The sequence below is a fragment of the Neolamprologus multifasciatus genome, chromosome 13 (assembly GCF_963576455.1).
Source record: "Neolamprologus multifasciatus chromosome 13, fNeoMul1.2, whole genome shotgun sequence".
In the NCBI taxonomy this organism is placed as follows: domain Eukaryota; kingdom Metazoa; phylum Chordata; class Actinopteri; order Cichliformes; family Cichlidae; genus Neolamprologus; species Neolamprologus multifasciatus.
In genome coordinates this window covers 27,547,696-27,575,618 of record NC_140451.1, presented here as the reverse complement: position 1 = coordinate 27,575,618, position 27,923 = coordinate 27,547,696, and the positions used below count along the sequence as shown (strand labels likewise).

General features: G+C 40.6%; 1 protein-coding gene across 2 annotated transcripts in view; it reads right to left on the bottom strand.

Annotated features, from left to right (window-relative positions):
* The window catches only part of peli1b (pellino E3 ubiquitin protein ligase 1b), a 61,084-nt gene extending 33,550 nt beyond the window's left edge, over positions 1–27,534 (bottom strand). Inside the window, exon 1 of one of the 2 annotated variants that reach the window (XM_085183566.1) lies at positions 1,077–27,534. The gene's annotated coding sequence lies outside the window, so the exon portion shown is untranslated. The remainder of the gene's footprint in view (positions 1–1,076) is intronic. The other variant, XM_085183565.1, reaches the window with a different exon arrangement.
* Between the last annotated feature and the right edge of the window lie 389 nt (positions 27,535–27,923).

Below are 27,923 nucleotides of genomic sequence, written 5' to 3'. Positions count from 1 at the left end.
TATTTAAGGCACAATGCCCTATTTAGTTTGAACTAAAGGCAACAGTTATATGAGCGCTTGTGGAGCATCAGAGTACACCATTTAAAATCAAATCGAGCCCGAATCCAAGGACGTGGCTTGTAGATGATAATTAAACAACTCACAAAAACTTCCTTTAATAGACTAGACTTGTTTTAGGACCAAAGTTAGAAGAGATTCATCTTTGCATATGACTAAAACACCAGAGGCATCCGTACCACTGGCCTCTGTCCAGAAAATAAAGCTTGTTCCAGGGGTTGGTTTTCTTTAATCTGAGATCAACTGGCCACTAAATTGCTATCGAAGGTTTTTGTTATTACAGATGTGTCTGACCTGACTGCAAGCCCTCAACTTGTGGTTAGAATTACTTACTTAGTGATTCTTAGTTTGTTAAATAAAGTCTGAATTTGTAGCACCAAAACCACTAATAACAGGTGTCCTACGCAGCATGGCATAGGTGAGCGCCTAAGCCATGCTGCAGTTAAACTGCTGTCCTGCAGAAATTACCTATTTGAGCAGAAATTTCTCAATTTCTGTTTCAGATGTGTGAGGTTTCAACTGGAATCTAAATGCAAGTAGTTAATATGAACAACAGATCTGCTACAGACAGCAAAATCTTTGTGATTTTCCCAGAGTTGTCACAGTCAATCACCATATTCTCAAAAATGTAAGATTGCCACCTTGAGACATGCAATCACAAACTGACAGCAGAGCCACTTTGCCACACCAAAGTGGCTTTGAAGACAGCAGCTGACTATGAATGTTTGCAGACCTGGTTTCCATCTCTTAAGCAATCATCTCAAAGGCAACAAAACTGCACACTCACGCCACATGGTCGTAAAACCTCTGCTCGTGCCATGCTCTCCAATTACTCCAAGTCCCCATACCACCAGCATCAGTAGTATTCTATAGGCAAGCTGGCCATTAAAACACTTTTCCACTGTACATTTCTCTCTGCCCTGCTGTTATCACAGATGTGTTTAACTCGCTTGTCATCCTAACAGAACGAATTATCACAGTAACAAGTGTCAAATGTATTGTAAATGAGGTTTTCTTACCTCTGGAACAGAATCTGGAAGTTCAGAGGAAAGCTTTTTATGGAAAGGCATCTCTCATCAAACTATTCCAGAAATGAAAAAGCTACTTCCCAAAATATATATTAAAAAAAATTTGTTCTGCTGTTAAGAACAGTGCACACATGAAATAGAACGCACAGTACCATGCTGTGCAGAACAAAGTCTGATATGATTTGTTGCCCTCACTTTTAGAAGTCTGCTGATTACGCCTACAGCTCATATGCTCAGTGGGTTACTAGGAGGAAGATGCCTCTTTGCGCTAAATGGTAGATGCATACACATAAACAGTTCCCACACAGAAACAGGAAGTCAGAGTGTTTATACCACCACAAGCGCCGCTTTCAGGCCGATCGGTTGTGACAAGCTGTGGGTATCAGTGGTGCACCCAACTCTCATTTTTTCTACTGCTTCGACGTGTCATGTGCAAATTAAGCTCGCAGTAGCTCAAAACGTTACCTGGAGACGAGTAAATATTACAGCAGCGAGCATGGGGAAACACTGCATTGTGGTTTACACTTGAGTGGCAGTTTCTAGAGGTGAGAACACATTTACATAATTTAGTTCACTGGTGAAGAAAGGCTTTCCCAGGTTCAGCTTTGGGCAGCTTTTAATGACCCAGAAACCTACTTCTTGGTCTTGCTGACAGTAATCGGATCTCTCGTGATAACATGAGAAAAAATAACATGAGGGAGGAGTTGTTTTTTTAAGTACTCAGATGAGAGCATCACAACTAAGATTTTTAGGAGCTAGATGCTTTACATGCTAAATGCTCATGCAGTCATAAACTGCTTTACAAAAAGATCCATGCAGCCACAGTGATATTACTCACTGGTTTTGGACCACGTTCTCTATTATTTTTTGGAGCCAGAGGTGACCATATTTAGATGCCTGACCTTTGTCATACCTTTGTCATGACACCTATTCATCAGATAGATAAACTCTAGTATCCAAGTGGATGAGCTCAACCTGTGAGCTTTTTAAAGCTCTAAAGTTGGGTATTTTAAAAAGAGTGTCTATGGGGAATGACAGTAGACAGCAAAAGATGGATGCAGTTACCATGATGTTCCCCACAAAACCTCAAAATCTGCTTTTTCTGCCACCATCTTGGCATTGTGAAACCAGATGTGACAAGAATGAGGGGGACTATGTTGGTTAATGGTGGTGGTTAACAACTTGTGACTGACAGGCAACTGGGAAATCCTCCTTTCTGAAACTTCAATATGACTGGAAATGAGTGATGTCATGGCCCAGGACTGCTTTGCCATTGCCCCTTTTTGCAACCACAGACATAACTTCTTTGTGGCCAATAAAAAGAGCTTGAGTTTAACTCATGTCTTGTCTTTTTGAAAACTAAAAAACAAAAATTTGGTCAACCCCAAGGATCGGGTCCACTCGGGTACACTAATATAGTGTACACTGTTAAGTGCCAGGAGGATTGCCAATTAATACATCGGGGAAACCAAACAACCTCTGGCGAAGCGGATGGCACAACACAGAAGAGCCACCTCGTCAGGCCAGGACTCTGCAGTTTATTTACACCTACAGGCTAGTGGATGCTCTTTTAATGATGAGGATGTACACATCCTGGACAGGGAGGAACTCTGGTTTGAGCAGGAAGTCAAAGAGGCCATTTAGGTGAAAAGGGAAAGACCATCTCTGAATCGAGGAGGGGGCCTAAGGGCACATCTTTCGCCATCTTGCAATGCTGTGATTGCAGCCATACCTCAACTCTCTTTGAATCGTACTCATGGCCATTGATCAGTGGTCTTTGATCAATGAGCTTTGATCAGTGGTTGTTGATCAATGGTCATGAGCATTTGCATATTAATGAGCAAGGAACTGCTCTCCCAGCCCATTGTTCCTTCAGTGGTGCTGGTTTCAGTCATTATGTAAATGTACTGTTTAAAAGATTGAGAAAACCTGCAGTCAGCTGAGATTGAAGAAGTCACTTGGATGAGTAACGAAACGTTTCTCCCACAAAACGCTACGTCCAGATGAACAGAATTTGAAAACTATTGTTACTAGACAACGATAACGCAGCTATATTCAGTGTTAGTACATCTGGTACCAAGCTGGGACTACACATTATTTTTATCTGATACAATGGTCACAGTGTCAGATTAGCTGATTATTGTATTTGACTGAGAACTTGGTGATAAAAAAGACAACTGGTGACGACTGTGTGCTCACAGATCACTGTGGAAGATTCACAAAAATTCCAACGTGCAGTATCTGGTTCAGACTAGACAATATCAGATGATCAGGCAGGTCATTTCACCCCATCAGAAAGATTATGACTTACTTCGATTAGCCAAAACTGTTGTGGCATTGCTGACACTTGAAGAGCAGAGTTCAGCAGGTGCTGAGAAGAGCAGTGAATCCTCTCAGCTTATCCTGACACTAGACACTACTGTGAAACTAGATGCAGCCCACATGCTCCTCTTACAGAAGAGGTTAAACTCCCTAACCCCAAACCTCGACTCTGAATTATCAGCACACGTGAAAACACACGTCTTACTGTACAAAAACACACACACACACGTGTGCACAATCAGCAGTGCTAAGCAAACTGTTGGCTGACTCACTGGGAATTGATTTTTTTCCAATGGATCTAGACGTTGAAAACAAAGCAAAAACAGGTCAGGATGCTGTGGGTTTCATTACTGGAAGCGGCTCCAGGATGTTGATCTTTCTGTCTCAGCTCAGAAAAACCAGTAGCTGCCTCTTCAGGAACAAAAACTGCGCATTCTGGATTTTTCTTAAAACACGACCGAGGTAATGGTGAAAAAATGAGGTGGGATTTGCGGTGCTGGATGCACATTTATGGACTCAGCCATGTTCAAACAAAGCTACACTAAATGGACAGCAAAGTGGACCATAACGAACAAACACAATCATTTAATCTGAAACTTATTTTTTGGCTAATAGATTAATCATTTGCTCTACAGACAAAAACTCTGCAAATCTAATATTTTGTCACTACTGGCATCTTCACATACTCACTTTACATGTCTTTAAAAACAAGTGGGTGCTTTCACTCAAGAGAAAAACTGAGCAACGATAAAGATTGCTGCGGATTAATTTTCTGGCAGCTCTTCTCTGCTTTAATTTGGTTTCAACAATTTGTTAATCTGCCCACATCGTTTGCTTAAAGAATCATCTTTCTGAGGAAAATAAATGCATTTTGTATTACGGACTAATAATATCCATAAACTGGAGGAGCTGAGGGGGAGCAAACTGTTTAAAAAGGACGTCCCCTGTACACATACGTTGCATACACTGCATGGGCGTGTATATAATTTTTTTAATGTGTGTCTGACTAAGCTCTCGGCCTCTGCAGCTCTTCATGACATAGAGCTCCGTGTGGCTGCATGCCAAGTGCTGCTTAGCGACCGAGACACAGTCCTACAACAATAGGGCCAGATCTCAGAAAGGCTGACTTTGCTGGCCGCGGCCACTGCTTGTAACGGCGAGCTGCTGACAGCGAGAACAGAACCCTCAAAATCAAAAGCCTTCTGAAAAGTTTACTTCATGAAGGCACCTGCTATTCTCACCGGCTTCCAAAAGAGCTCAACACATGACGAACACACACCAAATTTTTCATATTTGCATGCAGGACAGCAGCTGTACTTCTTCTTCTTAATGCATCGCCAACTTAGCAACAGTGCAACATGTCAAACTGTGCTATTTAGTGTATGCCAATGAGCAACGCAGAGCCATGCCCAGTGAAACCGAGCTTGCATCAGCCCCCCACGCCACACACTTAACAGAGATCTCTGCAGGATTTGAATCCAGCACAATGCTTTCATGTTGAGTTAAAATGTGTGCAGTTCTTAAAAAGGGTTGTGTTATGGTAAGTTAAAGGCTGACACACTTTCAGGATCACAAAGCACAGCTTTGTTGAAACAAACAACATAACTACAGAGGCAGCGTGTTTCTCGGCTGGCAGGTCAGGAACCCGAAATGGGTCAGAAAATAAGGGTCGTTCCTGGTTCAGGAACTGCTATTGCTGACCACCTGGTAAATAAAACTGTCTATCAGATAGAGTAAATGGACCCCAGTTTAATGGAATGGTTTAGGAAAATAATTTTATTACAGTTCCAATGACTTTTCTTTGGCTCTGTATGCAGGAAATCCCTTAACTACTCCGCAAAGTCTAGTGCACGACTGAGTGAGAAGGCAGGTCCTGATATGCATGAGCTGCTGGCCTAAGGCCTTCAGCTTGGCTCATGTGAAAACACCTCCCAAAACGGACACTTATCTACATATTAGGGACATTTTTAAGTGATTTAAATTCCTACTTTGGTGCCACAATTCCTACAAGCAGCTCTAATGAAATCCCAACAGAGACAGACTTCAATATAGAAGCTAAAAGTGCAGTGTTATTCTATTAACCTTATCTAATGTAAAAACCCAAATGAAGTTATTGTTTGAGCGTATGTTTTAGGTGGAGGTCCTGACTATACATCAGCAAGATTTGTCAAGAAAAGATGCTCAAGAGGACACAGAAAGACTAAAGAAGGACTTTGGACACCTAAGATTGATTAGGAAGGAAAGAAAACCAGGACCTCCTACAGTGCAGCATCTTCATTACTGGAAAGCGGTAATGAAATCCTCCTGGCAAAGTGGGTCATCCGATCAATAAATAATCACAGATGTCTGGTACAGAGTCAAAGGGGATGGCATGTTTTAGCCCCTTTGGACTAGATGAGGTATTTAATATGAAATACCTGTTGCTTTGTGAAAAGATAACCTGGACTTTGTCGTGTTTTTAGTGTGAAATTGTACAGAATTAGAGAGGAGATCTTTAAATTCCAGTTTTAGCTAATTCAAATTTTTTTTACTTCCCCTTTATCTAAATAGCAAAGATGAAAGCTGCATTTGATGCTACTATAATCCAACACAGTTTATGGCGATGCTAAATTTTTAAATAACTGAGTTTCTGAAATAAAATCCACCTCATATTATTGTTCTTGAAAAGTCACAAACACACAAACTGCCCAGGTATTCTGCCTGCTTGCTTAACAGTAAATATAATCCAATGCAGGCTGAAAATAGGTAACTGTTGTTTTGTTAGTATGGGCTTCTGTGTAAAAACGAGAATTCTACGTGAGGAAAGAAATAAGCTCATCTCATCACTTGTGGCTCCTGTGATCTTAATCAAAGCTCTTTGTGATGAAGGTCATCATATGCCTAATCATCCCACTATTACTGGCTCTCACCACATCCTCAAACGCTGAGGCTTTTAGGCATCTCACACCTTTCATGTTTCCTATGAATGGCGTGCAAGCGAGGAGCTTTGAGCTCCCCAGCTGTTTCGTGCTGAGCAGCAGAATCACGTGCGCTTTAAAAGCTCGCAGCTTTTTAAAAAACTCTCCCTCCACCATCGGGCCAAGAAACAGCGACATGAGGGGGGCTTTAACTTCTTTCCATCATGTGTGCATAAAATCAGAAATTCTAATGCACCGCGCTAGTGTGAACTGAATTTTCCTGCATCTCGAGCCCAGAGCTCACTTTACAGAAAGGTGCTAAGTTCAAGACAACAGTGCCAAAGTCAACTCTGCATTCAAAGAACCCAGAGTCACATCTGCAGTCAGAAAAATAGACACATAACATGATGTGCACTACTGTACTGTCAGTCGGTGGAGTATGGTTAGAGAAACTGCTGAATCTGCACACAAGCAGCTGGAAACAAATACGACAGAGTAGGGAGAGGTGAGACGTCTTCTTAAATGCAAACGTCGCTGCTCAAGCAAAATATCCAAAAGTCTTCATTTTAGTGCTTAAAAGGATTGATCAATCAGTTATTTATGATTGCCCCTTAACTCTGAGCAGTAGGGCTGTGCGATATGACCAAAATCTCATATCCCGATATAAGAATTCTATCTTCCGATAACGATATAAATGACAAAAATGTAACATTTTCTGTAAATTCTGTGAATTTCGGGCAGCTCCTCTTGCGGGAAGTGTTTCCAGCTGTGCGTCATATAGCTGGAGTCGAGTGTTTTAACTGATGCATGAAACCACACATTTTTAGACATAAGTTGTAACGGCCGCCGTTTTCTTTGTGAGTATTTATCACACGGCGTGCTGCGGGGAAAAGCCTGTTCTAACGTTTGAGTCTAAGGTTTATTTTTTAGCACCTGGCGGCTCTTTTTTACTTCTCATCCGTAAATAATCTGCTCTTTCACGTGATTCAGTTTATTTTGAAAAGTCTCAACAGGATCTTGAGCTTTATTGTGAAAGGTTTATGTGGAACATAAGCAAGCGGACACGCGATGGTGTTACCGTCGTTGTTGCTAACGACAACGCATAAAAACAGGCGCTTGTCCGTCTGTAGTGTGGTTATATAAAATATAAGAGAAAGAGAGAAGTTTAAGAAATGAATATAGCCACTACAGTGACCATCAAAACGATGAAAAAATATTGCCGTAAACAGTTTATTTTGCGACACCACGAAACAAACGATAGACGTTTTTATATCGTCATCCGCTATATATCATTATATCGAACTGCCCTATTGAGCAGACTTATTTAGTCTACTTACTGCAATAGAAAGATGAAAAAACTGTTGTAAACAGAGAACACGGCAATGTAGAGCAGCAAGAGAGGTGCTCGATGGTGCTGAAGGACAGCCGTGCTGTGACAAACGTTTTAGCTCTGATTGCAATCTGTGCTGAAACCTTTTCATGTCACAGCTGAAAGCTCTTGAAACAGTGATGCTTACAAGTGAAATATGAGAAAACCACAGCAAACAAAAAACATCACGATATTCTGAGCTACTTCAGAGATACAGTGGGTGTTGTCCTACTTTCCAACTGAATTTACAAAAATACTTTATTGGTACAAGTGTTGGTTTATGGTAATGTCAGTAAGACACCTGCTCCCACCCACTGTGCCTTCCTCCGACACTCAGGTCAGGTTAGTATTTCTAGGTACCAGCCTGAACATCAAAGATGGTTACAGTGCAGCAAAACCAAAGAGGGTTCCCATCAACCAAAAAATGGTCGAATGCATGAGCAGTTTTTTTTTTTTTTTTTTTTACTGTTTTTTAGATGCCAACAGTCTCTAAATTCTCATATAGAAATGATTTCTTTTACCTGCACAAGTAACCTTCTTTAGTACAGATTTAAGGATACCATCAAGATAGAGCGGTTTATAAATTTATAAATATTCTGTGCTTTTTCTAAAGTGAATTAAAATATTTGTATCCTCATCCAGTGGCTAATCATCTCACACCACCAAGAATGTGAAAAACAAAACTCTTTGTCCCCGTCACACTCCCAATCTGCCTAACCTGCGTTCTGCATGGAAACCAGGGTAAGCTTCTTGAGCTCAGCAGAGCAGCGAAAACAAATTCAATTCAATTCAATTCAATTTTATTTATATAGCGCCAAATCACAACAAATGTCGCCTCAAGGCGCTTCATAGATACAGAGAAAAGCCCAACAATCATATGACCCCCTATGAGCAAGCACTTTGGCGACAGTGGGAAGGAAAAAACTCCCTTTTAACAGGAAGAAACCTCCGGCAGAACCAGGCTCAGGGAGGGGCGGCCATCTGCTGCGACCGGTTGGGGTGAGAGAATCTGAGTGCAGAAGCTCGTGGCCTTGAGGAATGACCTTCACAGAGAGGAGGTTATTGCTGCTGTGGTCAAAGCCCCTCGCTCATAGCTGCAAATTTGAAATGTAATTCCTGCTACTATCCAAATTGCAGAAGCACATTTCTGTCATAACATTATTCACTCAAGTGAAGTGCAAATGTAAATTTTATATGTAACTACGGTGACGGCCTGCACCAGCCATCACGGGGCCTGAAATTCATATTTCCAAACCGAGAGGAGTATTTGGCTTTAAATGCTTCCTGCAACAAGGATTTATACACTTTAAGGGTGTTCAAGCACCCTATAAGGGAATAAGGCGGGCAACTTGGGCAAGACGAAGCATGGAGTTTTGAGAAGTTTACTTGTAACCTGCAAGTGGAATTTCAGGTTCTACCATCTCTTCTCACTGATCTGTCAGTTATTTTCTATATGATGACATAATCATTGAGTTAATCTTATTGAGAGAAATAACATATTTCTTCAAAAATATTACTTTAAGGGCAAGTTTATAAAGTATTTTAACTCAGTCATTTTAAGTTGTCCTAAAATATGACAGAATAACAAAAATTGATACAAACGTTGTAAATTGGGAAACCTTTGCTGACACAATGGCAGCAATATTTTGTCTTAAGAAAGCAACTTAAGGGGCTTTAGTGTAGAACCTTCTTGTGTACTACAAAGCAACCACTGTAGACTTCAAGGGTTGGGTTAAACATTTACAATTAGGTAAAAACATCTATTACACAAAGCATAAGAAAAAAAGAGAACAGCGTCAAGCTTACAACTGTGATTTTTATTTTCCTAGAAGAATCTCGATGTGGGGGAGGAGTCAGATGGCTCAAATCACAAACCTCAAACACCAGCTGGTTGATGGAAGAGCCAATTTCTCAGCCGACTCTAAATGTTAGCTGTCTGCCAGATTATGATTTCTAATTAAAAAAAGGTTTTAAAAAAAAGAATAAAAACACAAGGATTGCAGCTGATCAGGAAGACCAGAATGAGTCTAACTTTCAGTGAGCCGATGAGAATAATTTCTGCCTCTTTACCTTTAATGAGAGCCGACAAGATGTTTGTTTAAATAAATTATTAGCTCAGCCTTTTCACATCCAAAGAGCAGTGAGAAGGCTTTTTCCGCAACTAACCCGTCACACGATTAATCTTTACAGCATCAGGTCAAAGTGCTAATAATCCAGACGCTGACGCCCACAAACAAATTACAACCAAATGCGAAACAACAAGTTTGATGCAGATGGCGGTGTAAACATAACAATAAAAAAGCCTCACGGGTCTTGACATCAGTCGTCTCTTTATGGCTTTCAAAGAAGGAAAGAGCTTGAGATGAAAGGCTTCCTGCAGGTTCTTGGAATGTCTTTCATTGTTTTTCCAAATGGTGACTAAAACAGAGCATTATCCAGCACATCATGCTGGAGCTTTTACGACCGTAGAAAAAAAAAGGAAGACTGCAGAGTCTTGACCATAAACCTCATCCTCATAAGTGCTGTTGGTCTTAAAAAACCAGTTTCATCCTAACAAGACCCAATAACAAGCCAAATCATGTGTTAACCCTACAAATTATGGTTAAGTATTTTGGAGAGTTCCGTTTGGGTGTGGGAGGTTGTGTGTGGGGATTTTCTAATCCACTGTGAGCGTCTGTGTGAAGTGAAATGCATTTGTGTGGGTGCAGGCTTGTTTTCAGGGTCTCCTCAGTGTGCATAGCTGCACGGGTGGGTCAGTTGAGGAAGATTAGTTTGCACACTGGGAAGATTAGATGCTCGATGATTCAGAAAGTGATCTGGGAAGCAGGAGGGTGAGCAAACGTGATGATAGATTCTCTCTCTTTTCTTTCTGTCTGTGTTTTCCTTTGTCAGCATGGTTAGATCGATGGACATGAACAGCTGGTGCTAACATTACAGGACATGAAAAGAAAGGAAAGAGGAGGAGAACTCTAAGGAAGTCACCCGGGACATGGCACGGAAATGGACTCTGTGAAAGGTGTACACTGTTTGTTCTCATGAGTGGCCTTCCACTTATGTCTACACTTAAGAGTCCTCAGTCCAGCGCCATGCTTTTTGGACTCTACTAGAGTAGCTCTGCACAATTCACAATTCAAAATGATCCCAATTTAATTAAACTGGGCCCCTCAGTTAATACTGTATCAGGAATAGACACACACTCACCAGACACTTCCTTAGGTACACCTGCTGATAAAAAAAAAATCTATTCAGCCAATCACATGGCAGCAATTCAGTGACACATAGTCATTTTCAAAAGTCATTGTCCCGTTGGAGTTCAAACCGGGCATCACAATAATGAGGAAAGATGATTGGTCGTTAATGCCAGATGGCATCCGAGTATTTTAGAAGCTGCTGATCTACTGGGATTTTCCCACACAACCATCTCTAGGGTTTTTTGGACATTTATGGAAAATATCCAGTGAGCAGCAGTTCTCTGGGTGAAAATGCCTCGCTGATGCCAGAGGCCAGAGGAGAAAGCCCAAACTGCTTCAAGCTGGCAGAAACTCAAATAACCACGTGTTACAACCAGGGCATGCACAAGAGCATCTCTGAACACAAAACACACATTAAATGCTGAAGCAAAACCACTCCTGTCAGCTAAGAACAGGAAACTGAGGCTACAGTTCACACATTTCAGTTTCTATGGTTGGGTCAGAATTTGGCACAAACAACATGAAAGCATGGATCCATCCTGTTTTGTATCAAATGGTAAACAGACTGATTCTTATATAGCGCTTTTCTACTCTCTCGGAGTCCTCAAAGCACTTTATACAACATGCCACATTCACCCAATCACACCCATTCACACAAGCACTTTCTTCTAAGCTTTTTACTGCTTCCTAACTAACATTCATAGACATTAATACTCTGATGTATGTATTAGAGAGCAACTTGGGGTTAGTAGCTTGCCCAAAAATACTTGGCATGCAGACTGGAGGAACCAGGAATCGAACCTTTAACCTTCCAATCAGTAGACTTGCTCTACCTCGTGACCTACAGCCACCCCACATCAACAGTTCAGGCTGCAGGTGGTGGCGTAGTACACTTTGGGCTCCTTAAAACCAACAGAGCATCATTTAAATGCCAAACCCATCTTCTCATGGCTGCTTCCAGCAGGGTGCCTCACCATTTCACGAAGCCAAAATCAAATTCAAAATGGTCCACCTTTCTGGCACCTTACTAAATCAATGCCATGAATAATTAAGGCAGCTGTGAAGACAAAAGAGTCCAACCTGCTACTAGACAGGTGGCCCTAATAACCTGTCTGGTGAGTGTTATTAAAAATAAACAAAAAAAAACCCCACAAGACAACTTGTAGATGCATTCTGAATACTTTATCTTATGAACTGTTATCTAAAGGTGAGATAAGCTTAATGGATCAATACAAACATGTACAGTAACTTGCACATCTCTACCCGCTGCTTTCTCAGAACATGCACGACTGACCACATGTAAAACAGAACATCGAAGGCTTTGAAATGGTATGAGTAACGATGAGTCTTGCTCAAAAGCAGTAAATTTTTTACAGAGTGGAGAGATGTTCCAGAGGGCCGCTGGTTACTGTCCAAACTGACTGGATGATGCTTCGAGACAAAATCTCAAAATCTGCCTGCGCTTGGCAAATGCCGAGCGTTAATTTTCCATGCTGCTCACACTCTCCTTCAGTGGTGTGACTTGGATTTAAGAAATAGGGCTACAACACCTCCTACAATGTAAAATTTTAATTCTTACAGTTAATGTAAAGTTTTTTTTATGTTCACAATAGCTCATTATCAGTCCATTTCTCTATCTATTAAACTTATTTCTAATCAAACAGATTTTTTTGGTCATAAAATAAACCCCCAAAGAGTACATGAGAGTTATTTCCATCCAAAGAAACTATAATCCAAGACGGCCTTGTGTCTGGGAAATTCACGGCTGATGCAATGCTACAGAAAATTAGTGTAGTGTGAATTACATCACCTACAGCTCAGCTGGGTGTACACACAGAGATAAGACGGCATTATCAATAGTAGTCAAAGTGGGAATTCCTAACACGTGCTGCTGAGTGGTAGTTTCAGCAATAAAACTGAAATAAAATTACTGTTTGTATGGCTGTGAGTGGTTTAAATGTATTTTAATTTTGATGTTATTCTGAGGCTAAATAAATACAGGACCTCACAGGACCATAGGATCATTTCTGTTGGGATTAGACATGTCTGCAGCTCAGCCTGCTTTAAAGTGATTTACACCGAGCCAGTGTGTCGATGCACACAGGAAGTCCCAATTCCCTGCTCTCTCACAGACAGGCACACACTTATCGTGTTCAGGGGTCCCTGGAGGTGCTCTCCAGTGTGCGTCTGTGTGTGGTCCAGTATTTACACCATGATGGATGAACACATAGTGTCAGGCTAGATTCACATGAGCCCCATGACGCTGCTCGACAGGGAGAAGATAAAAAACAGTGGGCACAGTAAGGCGAGTCATGTCCAGCTCAGAGGAAACTGGAGACAAAAGGTGGCAAATTCAGTCAACCTCCAGGTTTAACTTCTAATAATGAAGCTAAAACACACTTTAACAGAAACTCAACACACTACAACTATAACTTCTATACTGCACACACTACAAAACTCTTTGTACAGATATATTGGGCAAATCCATGGACGGCTCCTTTGTTTCGTTTTTAGTTTTGGTGGTCTCTTTCCTTTGAATTTAACTCAATAAGTTGTAATTTGTCCAAATTATACATGTTCTTTCTGTATAGTAGTTCTGCTTCTCAAAAGACAGGGCAGTTACCCAAAAATGATCGTCTTTAGTTGTTGTGGTCCAGTCAACTGGTGTCTAAAAGCTCATATTTTACACCAAACTTTGCGTGTGGTTGTGTGCCCAGATCAAATAATATGATGTTATTCCCACAAGCTAAATTATTTTAAGTCTTTGACTCATTTTAGTTCATCGGGTTTAAACTGAAATGTTGAATTGATCCTGCCTGGTTGGGAAATTTATCAGTGAACCTCGACTTTGCAGTCCAACGTTGAAAGAGAGACAAATTCAAATCTCATCATGAGGATAATTTAATCACTACCCAATCAATAGAATCCCATCAGCTATCACCTAATGTATCAGACCAGTGATTCCTACTTTTCAATATAACCAGTGTATATCTGGATAATTAATAAGTAGGCCACGACTTCCTGTTCTTTATAGCCCAAATACAAATGCTCATTAATTTTGTAAAAAGGCCATTTATCATCTACTGACAGCAGATGGTTTTGAGACTGTATTTTGGCCACTGTATCCCTCTTTTGATTTACATATGCACTGTTTACATGCATGCAACAAAAGCCCACCCAGGTGTCGTCTATAAATACCAGTTGGAAGACAAACAAAAACCAAAAAAGCTCCCGGTACCAAAAACTGAATATTCATATTCATATATCAGTTTATTGTAACTGACTGCTGCAAAATATATGTGACTTCACTGGATATCATTTGGTTTTCTTTGTCTTAATCATGAAAGCTGAGCAGGATTGTGATTTACACAAGAAGGGAGACTCAGCCAAAAACCATTAAAGTAAATGTGAATAAGCAGCAGACATACACGACTAGCTAGGATGGTGCACATATGCTCTCTAGTATGGCAAATAAAAAAATAATTAGTTTCAGCCCATCTGTCATTTTGTATGTGAGTTAGAGTTAAATTTCCTCCCTTTTTATGGAAACATATTAGAAGACATCCATTTTCTGTGGTGTTTGGGCTTTCTGGAGTAACCATTAGCTTACGCCAGAGACCTTATAAACTTCTACACAAAGCAGACCAATTTCCCATGTGGTGTTACTCAAACAGTGAGTCTACATAGACACTGTAGTGGCTAATATTAAGCCACGTTGAGCTACTTTTAAGAGGATCTTCCATAGCTGTGACGATGGCGGAAAAAATGAGTAGTTGCTAACAAGGCCGATTACAATAATCCACTTTGGGCCGGAGGCCAAGCACTTGACCGGAGGAAGTGTTGCCACAACAATGCTCGCACTCATCAGCTACAAACAGCCAGGCATGAAATATGTGGAGCAGGTCAGGAAGGGGACTTGAACGTTAGGGACAAGGTGAGGAATGTAAACCTGAGCTGTGTTGCTGAAAGCATATGTGAACATGGTGAAGATGGCATCAAAGGTCAAGGGGCTCTGTGTATAAATCAAAGCTACAAGGAAACATGCAGGAGCATCCCATAAATGCTGCTGCAAGCTCAACACATCTCACACCTCTCTGGCCAATTTTAACTATGAACATGGCACATCCATTTACAAAGCATCTCATATTTCCCTTCAAAAGTAAAAATGTTGCCTAGTATAAAATGGCAACACACACACACCATTCCTAATGGGACACTGGAGTCAAACCCCTCTGGCATCAAATTCCTGCTGAGAACTTAATTAAATAATAAAAACAAACCATTGGTTGCTCCAGAAGCCCCAATGGACTGCAGCTCCACAAAATCCAAGAGCGCCCCAACGGAAACAAGATCCGCTCAAGGTCTTATAATGTGGGACTCCAGTGTTGGACTGTCTGGAGGCTAGGTATATTAGAAGACTAAGTCCACTGTGAACAGAGGTGAATCTGACTCATGGCTAATGTGTCGTGGCTCATCCCAGTGTTTCCTTCTTTCCGCATCTTTACTCTCAAATAAAAGCAGCTCAGGATGAGTAATAAAGAACAGAGGTGGTTCCCATGTTTTCTTGTTTTTTTTCCTGAATAACATCCATGTGAATCAGACTTCCCAAAATCTACCTTGGGCTGTGTTAAATTAAGAGTAATTAAAATAAGCCTTGATTCTCCCAAAAACTGGCTATAGCAGTAAACCCTATTTTGTCTGGCAAATGGAAGAAATGAATTTTGCCTCAGGGCCTCTAATACAAGACAAGCTTCAGACAAGCAAATGCCAGACATTTGTAGAAATCTAGTATGGTCTCATACTAGGGCTGGGCGATATGACCTAAAATTCATATCTCGATATTTTTTAGCTGGGTGGCGATATAAGAGATATATCTCGATATTGTTTTAAAGCCGTAAGTTAAGAACAAAAACAGAGTTCTTAGTCACACTGTGTCCCAGATGTCACACAGGCATTTTTATTTACATACAGCATAATTTACATGAAGAAATTACTCAAAAATAAATTATCAGCATTTATTAAATAATCATGCTCCATAAATAAAAGAAAACAATGTTGTTTTTGTGCATAACAAAAAGCTCATAATTGTGCAGTCAAAATGTAAACTAACAGACGCTGAGCATAATAACAAAGACAGATTTCCCAGCTGCTCTGTTCCCAACTTCTACTGCGTGACTAACAGCCTCGAGTTTGAAATCCTCTTTATGACCCTTATATACACACAATACGGTAATATTACGTTGAAGGACAGTACGTATCACTCCGCGAGGCTCCAGACTACGGTAGCTGTAATGCTCCGACAATCCATCAAGCGCTGCAGCTCCGTGTCTTACCAAAGTCATACTAAAACATTTGTTGACAGATTGCTGAGCGCCGTGTACCACCTAAAATCGGTTCGCGGTCAGTAAGCACAACCAGAATTCATACATAAGGCGCGCTGTCAACTTTTGAGAAAATGAAAGGATTTTAGGCCGTGCAGCCCCTGTGGGCTGCATGTCGTTAGCGTGGTTAGTTCGTTAGCGCGGTTAGCTCGCTAACACGTTGACGCCGTCCAGCCCCACAACTCGCTAACGGAGATTTGCCGTGTCCATCTTGTCGCTGCCTGCAGGTGAAGCTATGGGGGAGGAGGGGGAGTTGTGTTCAGTGAAGGAGAGGCCAGGCAAGGCCGAGTAACGTTGCGCAGAGACAAAAGTGGACGAAAGAGAGGCAAACTTGTGGCTCCACAAGTATAATTATAACGTAACATGGACTATATCGATATAAAGGATATTGTCACATCTTATATCTCGTATGAAAATATATCGATATTTTTTAAAAACTCGATATATCGCCCAGCCCTATCTCATACTACATAATGTGGCTATCTTTGACATCACAAGCTACTATTTCCTGTGGTGCTATCAATTCATCAGTTTATGAGGACTCTGGGTTTTCCACTAGCAAATACCTAGAAACCTTTAGATCTTCATGTTACAATCATCTAGCAAATATTCACACCTTGAAACACCCCATATGGAAAAGAAATAGAAAAAACTTCTAAAAGACTTGCATAAGATGTGGCTTATATGATTTACTCATGAAAGTGGCCACTTTCTCATTACTTTCATATATTGTTTTAGGAAGTATCCAAAACATACAAGTTTCATTTATATAATTTTTCAAGGGATCTTATATCTGTTTTCACTCTTGTATGCTTTTCATACAAGTTTCACATAAGACAGATACTTTATAAGATTTATATATATCTTTTCCATATGGGACCGAACACAAATGAATTTTTGCTACGAAATATAAAAAAAGCCGGGCAGGCTTGCATGTTAATAACGTCATACGGTTACTGTCACAGTTTGCCCCTGTGCTGCTTTGTCCACTGTGGAACTAAGGTATCTTTTTTCAGTTTTCAGGGAAGGTCTACTGTCTGGTTTTCCCGTGAGCTGCGCCGGGAGGAGGATAACTGATGACTGAAGGCAGGGGTAGAAATAGGAGGGCTGGTGTTCAAGTTACAGTCTCATTAAAGATTCAGAGGGAAGAACGCAGACTATACACACAGACGACAAACAGCCTCGTAGGTGGACGTGTAACAAGACACAAACCTACGCAAGGTCTTAGACATGCAAAAATGACACGATCACAGAGGCAGACATATAATGTAGGATGATTGCATGTGCGGTACATGCAATCAGACACTGACGCATGTGTACAACAAGGATGTTCTGTACTCACATCTTAATACAAGCAGGCCATAAAAACATGGAATCAAGCATAAGCAATAATCACAGTTACAGAACAGGATATTACACTGAAGTACATTATTTCCTGGATACTCATCACAGTAATAAACTTAAACCTTTACTACAAAATGTAATCATGGATATTAAATTTTGACACCTGTGTGTTTGTGCAGTATGTTTTTTCTTCCTTATCTTCATGGTCATCAGAATCTCTTGTGTTTGGTGACACATGATGTCCTCATGTTTCATATCCTTCAGATATTTACTTTTTCTAAATTTTAAACCTCATGTGTCTATAATGTAAATGTTTGTACAACACCCAGGGTTTTCCCACAGATACAGATTAGACTGTACCAAAAAGGACTGATATCGCCTTGCTGCTGGCATGCAGACAGCAAATACAGGACTTAAAAGCCAGGTGCACAGTTCCGAAAAATATGTAACTGCAAAGATACAATTCAGGGTTTTATAGTAAAAGTTTATAAAGAAAGACTAAAATTCTCTGAGCAAATGAGAATTTTCAGTTTCATAAAGAATCAGGATAAGTTGTGGAAAACAGTATGTCTGCATAAAATAATCATAGAGGGTATGTTTGTAGACAGACAGGTCTGAAGTTAAGAACGATTGGGGGAGGGTATGATAGAAAGAGTATAAAAAGCCATGTTTCAGAAGGAACTGGGTTTCATGGCAAGGAATGTGTCGTCATAAAGGAAGGACTTCAAAAGGATAGTGTAAAAATAGGATCCTCAAAGGATCAACCAACGGCAAACAGCTGTGAACGTCACTCTGGAATTAAAGTTATTTTCCTCATTTTGCTGTAATAAACCAGGGATCTTTAAAGCAGAGTTGAAGTCTGAATAGACTAGAGGAAAACTAGGTGTTTTTCTGTTCTGTTTTGTTTTTTAATTTAACGACAACCCAAGAAAGCAGGAGGGAGTCAGCTGCTGGTGTAGAAAGGTTTGTGGCAGTAAAAACATCTACCTGAACGCCAAAGACAAAAGCCAGACCTGCCTATATGCACAAACTGCTGAAGGCAGGCGGGGAGAAGAAGAGAACCTGTAAGCCTGCTCAGAAGGAAGACGATAGCAACACTTAGGGAAAAGCGAGACATGAGCGATGGAGCAAAAGGGAGTTTTTTGGAGGGAGACTTTGATATAGGCTGCAGGCTTAATGAGGACACAACCCAGGAGCCCCTGAGCAAGAAGCCAAGGGCTGAACTGGGAGCAAGCTATCTAGGCTCCTAAACCTACCCCAGTTTACCCCCTCTATTCTGGAACAAGGAAAGATGCCAGTGAAACGGAGGACCAACCCACAGGAGGGGCAAGAGGAAACAAAGATAAGAGTCAAGCCACATGTGTCACAAGCTGAAAAGGCAGGGCACAATAACCCAAGAACAGGAATCAATGGGACAGATAATATGGGGAAACAAAGTGAATGCTACCACAGATGAGTAGGAAAACATCTTTAAAATGCCCAGTTACACGACAGTGGAAGCTGTCTTTAGAGATGGAGCAGGGCGTATTAAGTGTGGAGTTACACAAGTGTACGCTAAGATACCCCACCATCTGTTTATGGTGACAGACCAGCTACAAGTCTCTTGTGGATGTCCACCCTTCAAAAACTGAACCAGTGTATCGGCAAGCTATAAGGAATGCTCCTTACATGGATGAAATGATGATTCTTGATCAATCAATGGGAAGCTCATCTTAGGAAGTTACTTGACCCCAGCAATAGTTACTGGCAGACGAATACAGCCTTACACAGGAAGTGGAAGATGAGGAGAATATCCACCTTTTCACTCCCTAAGTGCAACCGATGATTGCAAAGAGGGAGTGTCAAAATGGGCTGACGTCCCCAAGCCCCTGCCACTTATAAACCACAAACAAGCGGTTTAGTATGGAGCCATAATACAACTCAGAGTTCTGAAATCCATTAAACTAATGATGACTTTGTTTAAATTCAATAATCTATAGTAACAGTTTATAATGAAGGTAATGATTCATTCAAATAATCATGAAGGCCGAGCTGAGACATGTCTGCAGTTAAGAGCAGGAAAGATATCATAGAAAGTATGTGACTAAATTGGAGTACAGAACTGGGAAAATCAGAGGATCGACCAATGCCAGCTCTGAATGGATTGCTGGAATTAAAGTTCTTTAGCTGATTTTGCCAAAATGGCCCAAAGACTTTAAAGGAGTGAGGCTGTATTGGCCATGCAACATTTATATCACTCTCTCCAAATGTAGTATTAGATATCCAGTCTCAGTTCTCTTGATTACATTTTATTGTGATATGCCTGTGATTTCTTGTTCTTTGTGATATAACCGCTTGTATTGCTTAAATTCTTCAGTAAATATTACGAATTAAAGTCTAAACAGGAGACAATGTCTCGATGACTCCTCATATAATAACAAAAGGTTAGGATTGTAGGATTGTGTTTATAGCATTTAGCCAATAACTACTAGCCTATTTTTACGCCATTAAAGTAATAACTAACCAAGTACCTAAATCAGTAAGAGAAGAGCTGCTGTTAACGAGTGCCAGTGGTTATAATATCTAATTCAGGGTCCGATTCAGGTGCATTTTCAGAAGAAGCAAAGGCAGACACTAGACTAAAGCAGTAAAGAGCGATGTGTGTTTCTTTGGCACTTAAACTTGCCTCTTGTTTAAGCCAGTAAGCCAGGTGATACCACTTCGAATACTCTCAGAACACAAACTCTGGCCTTTTAAATGGATACCTGGTCCAGACTTCCTGTATAGGGACACCTGAGATATTACAGGTACGCGTGGTTGTAAAGAAATTATTAAATATTTTTCCTTTTTTTTCATCCAAGTATTTTGTGACAAAATATATAACTGAGACATGTATTCAGTCGCATTTCCTGATCAACTCCGTCTTCCTGCCCTGCAGTTGTAAAAGCAGCCCTAAGCAGCCATGGAGAGCATTACAGATTTCCAGAGCCAGTCGATCCCAGAGCAGAGCAAGGACTACTACTGCCATATTCAACACAGTAAAGCCTTAGTACAATCAGAGATTGTCAGAGAAAAGACACACTAGAAAAGCAGCTGAATGATATCCAGGACAAACCTGGCCAGGCGGGAAAGAAAGCATGAGACAGGAAGGAACAAAGATAAATGATTAGCTTAACCTACAAGTTATGACCATGGTGATATCCACAATGTAATATGGCGTTATTCTCAAGGACAGTGGGGAAAAATGTATACAGAAACACAGATTTTCAATGCATTTCCTTATTTTTAAACTAGCCTAAAAAAAATAACATAAAAGAACCAAACTCATTGACCTGAGTTGTTTTTTTCTCCCCACAAGAAGTTAAGTCCTCACAGGGTGTTTATAGACTCCACATCATCAGCACCAAATGCTTATATAGTCATGGCATGTTTTGATTGCATGAGGCATCCAATGTGACCTTCTTAAATGCACACAACAGCAGAAAACAGTGTGTGTGATATGTGAGCTCAAAATGATTCATCTGCATCCAGTTCAGTGTTATTGAGGTCAGCATGTGTCACTCTTATCTAGAAAAACAATATTGAATAGAAGAGAATAGAAAAAAAATAGCCCTTTATTGTCATTGTACATGTTCAATGAAACTGTGGGTGCTTCATGCTAACTGTGCAGGAATAAAATAAGGATGGAGGATGGTGCTTGCCTACCAACTATACAATGACTACATTAATGTTTATAGCAACTAGAAAGATGGAAACATTTAAGTTAAATAATTTTACTGTATTTAAAGGTAAATTAGTAGTTTGAAACAGATGTTATAAAGGTATGTAGCATCAATCATCCTGTTTCCACAGAAGCTAAAGCAGAAAAGGAACCATCAGGGAAAACGTTCTCATCACTTGCGTGCCTTTGGTTGGTTAATATTTCCGTTCACCATCCATTTCTTAAAGTGTTGGTGCCGGTTGATTTTCTCTAGAAAGGGAAAAGGGAAGGGCGTAGGTCTAATTGAGCTGCACCTGGTTGAGCGGCAGCCAAATTAAATGAGCTGTCGTTTAGTCCTAATACCCCGTTCAGGCTTCAGCTGTATTAGTTTGGCTACTCTTTCCAGACATTTAAAACAAAGACTTTACATTGCTCAAAAATTTAAATAGTACAACAGGTTTATATATGATGTATTTAAATAGCATATCTCAGAAATCTCAGGCCAAAGCATCAACAAGTTACACACTCGACTGTTTACATGTCCGATGCGCACACAAGCTCATTTGAGACAGGAAGGTTAAAAAGTGAAGCAGGAAATGGTGATCAAGCACGATCAAAGGAGGGGTTGACAATTACAAGCACATGTGTGCATATGAAAATGAGCATGCATGTGCGTGCAGCAGTATAAAGTGCCAACCGATATCACCAGCAACAGCTGTAGTCGCCTGTCCGAACTAATAGCAAAGCAGGAAACCTCTGAGATTTTATAATCGCACAAAAGTTCTCTTCTTCACTTTTTTTTAAAAAAAAAAAATACACAACCTCAACAGCACTTTCAGTTTCAGCTATAAAAAGTGAAAATTTATTGTGATGTAAACAGAAACTAAAGCTCTTGTGGCAACAGGCTGCGGTTTGAGTGTGGGGAGAGGTGTTGTTCATTATCATCAAAAAGGCATGCCAACAACACAAAGGTGAGAAACCCAGCCCATTCAGGGCATAAGAGCTGTCAAAAGGTCATGCTCTCCCATGAATCAGCCTCTTTGGCAAACGTGAAATGTAGTGGCCTTGTCTTTATGTAACAAACTGCACATCGCGTATCTACAACACCTGCATTTTTTTACTAAAGTGTATCAGCAAATGCCCAACATTAACAGAATGTCTTTCCCCCATCAGCATTTACAAATAAGGATCCTATTCATGAATTTAGAGTAATAAAGCTGCCAAAAAAGCTTCAGTGTATTTCAGCTTCCACTCTACCCTCAGTTTTCTGACTTGGGTATTTAAAGCAAGAGAAAAGGTCTTTGTGAGGGAAAGGAATGGAGTAACAAATTGGTTAATGGTAGAAGATAAAAAGTAAGAAAAATATAGAACAAAAAAAGTATACTGTGTCCTCAACATTGTCTGAAAAAAGTAGTAAGAACTAAAAGGGAACTGGGCGAGCTCGTCCTTAACCTAAGCTCTTTCTCTTATCCTTCACCTCTCGTGCAATTTTAAAGAAAGATTTATTTCCGTTCCTTTTCCACTGCTCCAGTAAGATTAACGAAATATAGCCCTGTAGCTTTAGCCTAATCTTACAAACAAACAAACAAACAAACAGACAGCACTCATCACATGCACCTTGGCGTCAGCAAAGACATAAGCCGGCACTCTCTTCAGCTGCTGTACCCATATGTCTTGAATTGTTGTCTTTCACTATAAAATCTTTATTTGTGTTAAGACAACAAGACTCAAGAGACCAAACAGCAATCAGGCACAGCATTAAAACCACTGCCAGGTGAAGTGAATGACATTCATATTCTCTTTACAATGCAATGATGTGCTGAAAAACCTTGAGCCTTAACCCACAGCGAGGCACTCCCCCATCTGGATATTACCACGTGCAACACCATAAGAACTGGACAGGACCAACTTGAGGAAGACAATAAAGACTATATAGTCTTATCTGGGCCTTTAAATTCCCAGATTCCAAATCCGACTAAGCAACAATAGGACGGCTACTACCGAATAAAGGCTCCACTCCCAACACCCCCGTGTTAGACACAGCAGGAAACATTCAGAGATCCTGTGTCCATGACCCAATGGATAAGTTGCTTTGGTGGTACAAGAAGAATGTGCACAAAGTAGGCAGGTGGTTTTTATGTTCTGGCAAATCAGTTTCATGTTGGGTTTCACTTGCCCAAAATGCAATCCACAAAAGCAGCATTCTCCCAAATCTTTTCAAAGGATACTCAGTTATTTTAACCTGGTGCATTAGCTGCATATGTGGCATTTGTGGCTCTACCTTGGTTCTATCTCGGGAAAATGAGGACTCAAAAAGCAAGCACATATTATGGCAGCTGCTCACATAAATATGATTTTTACAAATGCTTGTCTGAATCTGAAATGAACCACGTGGAATGAGTGGAAGGAATGATCCATTTGTTTCTTAGGTTTAACTTGTTTAATGTAATTTGTTTTTTTAAAATGAGTCACATACTGAGCATGTATCCTCACAGCTCCTTAACAGATCAGCCTACCAACAAATGACTGCCTTGCAAGCAAATGCACAAGAACCTAACCGTGACTCTGGCAAAAAAGGAAAGCGCCCTAAGTGCAGGCTCTTTAAAGCTATGGAAAATGGCTGGTGGTTTAACGCTCCCCTTCCTCTTTTACTCCCTACCTTGCAGAAACAAGGCCATAGAATCGTGCCCACTGTCTGACCCACTTTCCATGACAGACGTAATCTCCCTGCACAAACTTCAGCCTGTTTACCAGCCCAGGGGAGTGTAAGCCGGACCGGGCGGAGTGTGCCAAGCTCCTCACACAGCGGGAGGAAAGCTGCCGCTCAGCTGTACCGACGATTACACCCGCTGAGCTCATCGGCCCTCTCTGATAAAACTACACACCACAGGCACGTGCACACTTAAAGAATGCTGCAAACACAAAAAATCTCCTCTCAGCACGAGCACACTGTATCATTAAGGTTTAAAAGGGTGCCAGCACACAGATGTTTGGCAAGTGGCTAAGTGGTTGGTTTGAAACTCAAATATAATCACTCAATGCAAGGATCCTGTCATGATTGGCAGCTTTAATTTGTCTGAGTGAATGTGCAATAAAAGGCTTCTATACAGTTCACATAAACGCAAATTATATTCATTCAATTTGTCCACTTATCTTCGACAGTCTACTTATCAGGCTGTCTTGACAAAGTAATACAACAATGTAGCGCTATGTTGTGCTGCTATGTTTTAAAAATGTACTGTAACAAATCTCCCGCAGCAGTATTTTTCAGATTAAGTGCAAAACACACCCAGAAAAAATATGTAAAATATGTAGAATTTTCCTTTTAATTGTGAAAGACTATCATTGATCTTCACACTAAAGATGTTTTGTCAAAACTATTTCTGAACATTTGCTTCGTAATGACAACATTTCATCAAGCAAACAGGCTTCGGGAATCCAAAATCCCTCACAGAAACAAAAATGCGTTACCAAAACTGCCATAAAGTCAACTGCTCATAACTTCAAATATTGAAAGCCACTTTTAAAAGGCCGATAGGGGGTAAGCGCATTAGTAATTCTGTTGGTGTTTAGCACAGTTTCATGGTGCTACTGAAGCTGTTCGTCTACAAAATCATGCTAAATATTTAATTGAAATTAAAAAACGTAAACATTTTAGATGAAAAGGGCTCATTCCTTTTTTTTTCCAGTCCAGACCGAGGCGAGACTGTGAGGCCTCCCTGTGTCCCCACAGACTGGGTAACTAAGGATACAGGCAGCACTGAACCTCCATTAAGACATCAGAGCTGCACTCCCGTCTGACACCGACAGCTCCGATTTCCTTCCTGAAATTGAGACTCTAAAGCATGCTGAGAACATGAACACACACTCGGGCCTGCAGCCAACACACCCTATGTAAATGTGCAAGCGTGTATATGCTATACTTGCACTCTCACCTCTGTTACACAACAAATCCTGGCCCAGTAGAAGCTGAAGGTTCCACAATTTATAGCAGTGATGAATTGCAGGATTCTTATGCAGGTCTGCACTGTGACGCAGGATTAGGGATTAGTGAGATAAGAAATCAGATTTAACTCTGGATTTTCAGCATTGCAAAGCAGTTCGCTCCTTTTCCTCTGTTATGTTCAGGGGATCGATAAGTATAAAATCACCACCTACTGACCAATCAATGCTCTTGGAAACAGCATCCCCATTCCTTGGAGATCACTCTGGCTTTGGTGCATGTATAGTTAAAAAGTCTTTAGTTCTATAAGTCATCAACAAACGACAGCAATTCTCAGCTGAGAGGACTTTACTTCTTGTTTCTTTTAATTCCATATATAATGTAATAATAATATATTTATATAATAAAGTTTACTAAAGATTTACAAATCATATTCACCAATTTGAACCTTTTTTTTTTAGTTTTTAGTAACATTAAGCTAACATAAATTCAGTGGAGGACAAAATTTTAATTGTAGTCAGACTTTATTTGGCAATGACATTGAAAGCATATAAACGTACACGACTAACAGTGGACACTGTTCTTTAACAGCTTAATGCCTGCAGTAACTGTTTTGCTTTCAAATTCCTAATACTTGTTGAATATTTGTCATTCGTCAGTGTTTCTACACACTTTATTGTGAACATGTCGAAAAACCTGTGCTGCTCTGCTTGGTCGGTTATCAGCATTGCTACAATATGAAGACATATTCTGAGAACTGTTTAAATCTTCTTCATAATACAGGGTCTGATTCTAGACACCAGATCTAGACGTGTTTGGTCACTGATACAAACCCATATTGCCCAATAACACTGTGCACAACTTATATGTTTGCAGAAAACTGATTGCAACAGAGCACGTTATATACACAACACTTTTCGCACCATGCATCTGCAGCTATAACTCATTGAAAGCCTACTTTCCTGCTTTCTTTTTAAGCTTAAATTAAATAAAAATGTGATAGAACTATACAGTTTATAATTATTTGAATTTCCTATTCTGAAACTAATTTTAAAAAGCTGTGGGGTTGGTTCAGTGACAAAATGAAATTCACTGGTTGCTACAACTTGCCAACATTTCCTCATTAGAGGCAGACAATGGAAGACAATGGAAGTAAGATTAGGGGCAGATGGTGTTAATGCACGTCTCTCTTCTCTGTGACATTTCCAGAAAGGGGAAGGGAAGTGGTGAGATCCACACCAGCTACCCAAACCAGACAGAAAGAAAAAAGAAAAAGAGATGAGGAGAAGGGGGGGAGACAGAGAGGTGAAATGAGATGGGAGACAGAGAAGGAGAGGAGGGGGAAGTCATTAACTCGCAATCAAGCTCCGGGAATGGCAAAAGCGTCCGTGCATTTGCTTAATTCCTTATCAGGCAATGTACCCTTTCTCACTCACCCCTCCCTGTGACAGGTCAGCACCCAGGATGGATGGGATGTAAACTAATACCTGCATCTCTGAAGCCTGCATTGCACACAAAGATACAGTCAGCCAATGCCAAGCAGAGAGCTGTATCTTAGCGAAGCTGCCTCTGATTTCCACTTAGATAAACACACAGTCAAAACAGGTGCATATGTGTGTGCGTCTGAGAGACAAAGATCAGCGCTCTGCAGCTGCAGCACTCCCTGTCATGACTTTACTCGCAGAGTGAGTGAGTGAGTGAGTGGACATTACCAAATGAGGTAAAGTAGCGTTAATGAAGGAGCAGTTCATTCCCGGAGCCGTTTGCAGAACAAAGACAGTTATTAGCGGGCAGCAGGATGGCTATAGTCGTACTACACCCGCTGTTTTAATTATCAAGCAAAGTCAGGTGGCCTGCGAACTCACTGCGATATAAATGATGAGGTCCTCTTATTGTCCCGAGCCTGCGGTCGGTCTCAGCTGCTTAGCCTTCCCACCAACTTGCAGAGGCTAAGGAGCTAGCTATCGTCCCACCGGCTCAGAAGGAAAAAACAAAAACATAGAAAAAACGGCAGAAAATTTCGTCCTAATTTCTCCGCGTCTTAGCTGCTTAAAAAAATAAAATATAAATAATAAAAAATAATAATAAAGCGTATCACGTAGGAAAAATAAATAAAATGGAAGCAGATTAGGGTTTTTTGGTATTTGCTCTCCCCTTCCAGGAGTCGTGAATTGCAGACGCTCACCGTAAGAGAAAATATCCACGGTGCTTTCTCTTTATTTTAAATGACAGCCTCTCCGCGGTGCGCTGTCCTTTGTTGTGAGCATCTCAACGTAAACACGGAGCCGACCCGTTCTGCCCGTTCTCCGCCCGCGAGCGTGCGCTGTAGGAGGGGACATGGAGAGTGACGCCGCCGCACAGCATTCTGGGACTTGAGGTTTTACCTCCCCCAACTTGTGCGAGACCTGTCAGGCTTTTCAGTTTACACAATTATTAGCGTAAGTTAAAGATATATATATATATATATATATATATATATATATATATATATATATAGCAATATTTCAGGTTTACAGATATTGGGAAGCCAGATAATTTATTTCTTGTTTATTTATTCTGGGTGAGTATATGAACTGGACGGGCAACAAGGGCGATAGGGCGGCCTTTAGCTCAAGTTGCATTGCTTTTCCATTTTCTTTTTTTTCTTTTTTTAAAGAAAGAGTATTTACTCTGTTAATCACACAAAGCTGAGGTTATAAATTATGATAAGCA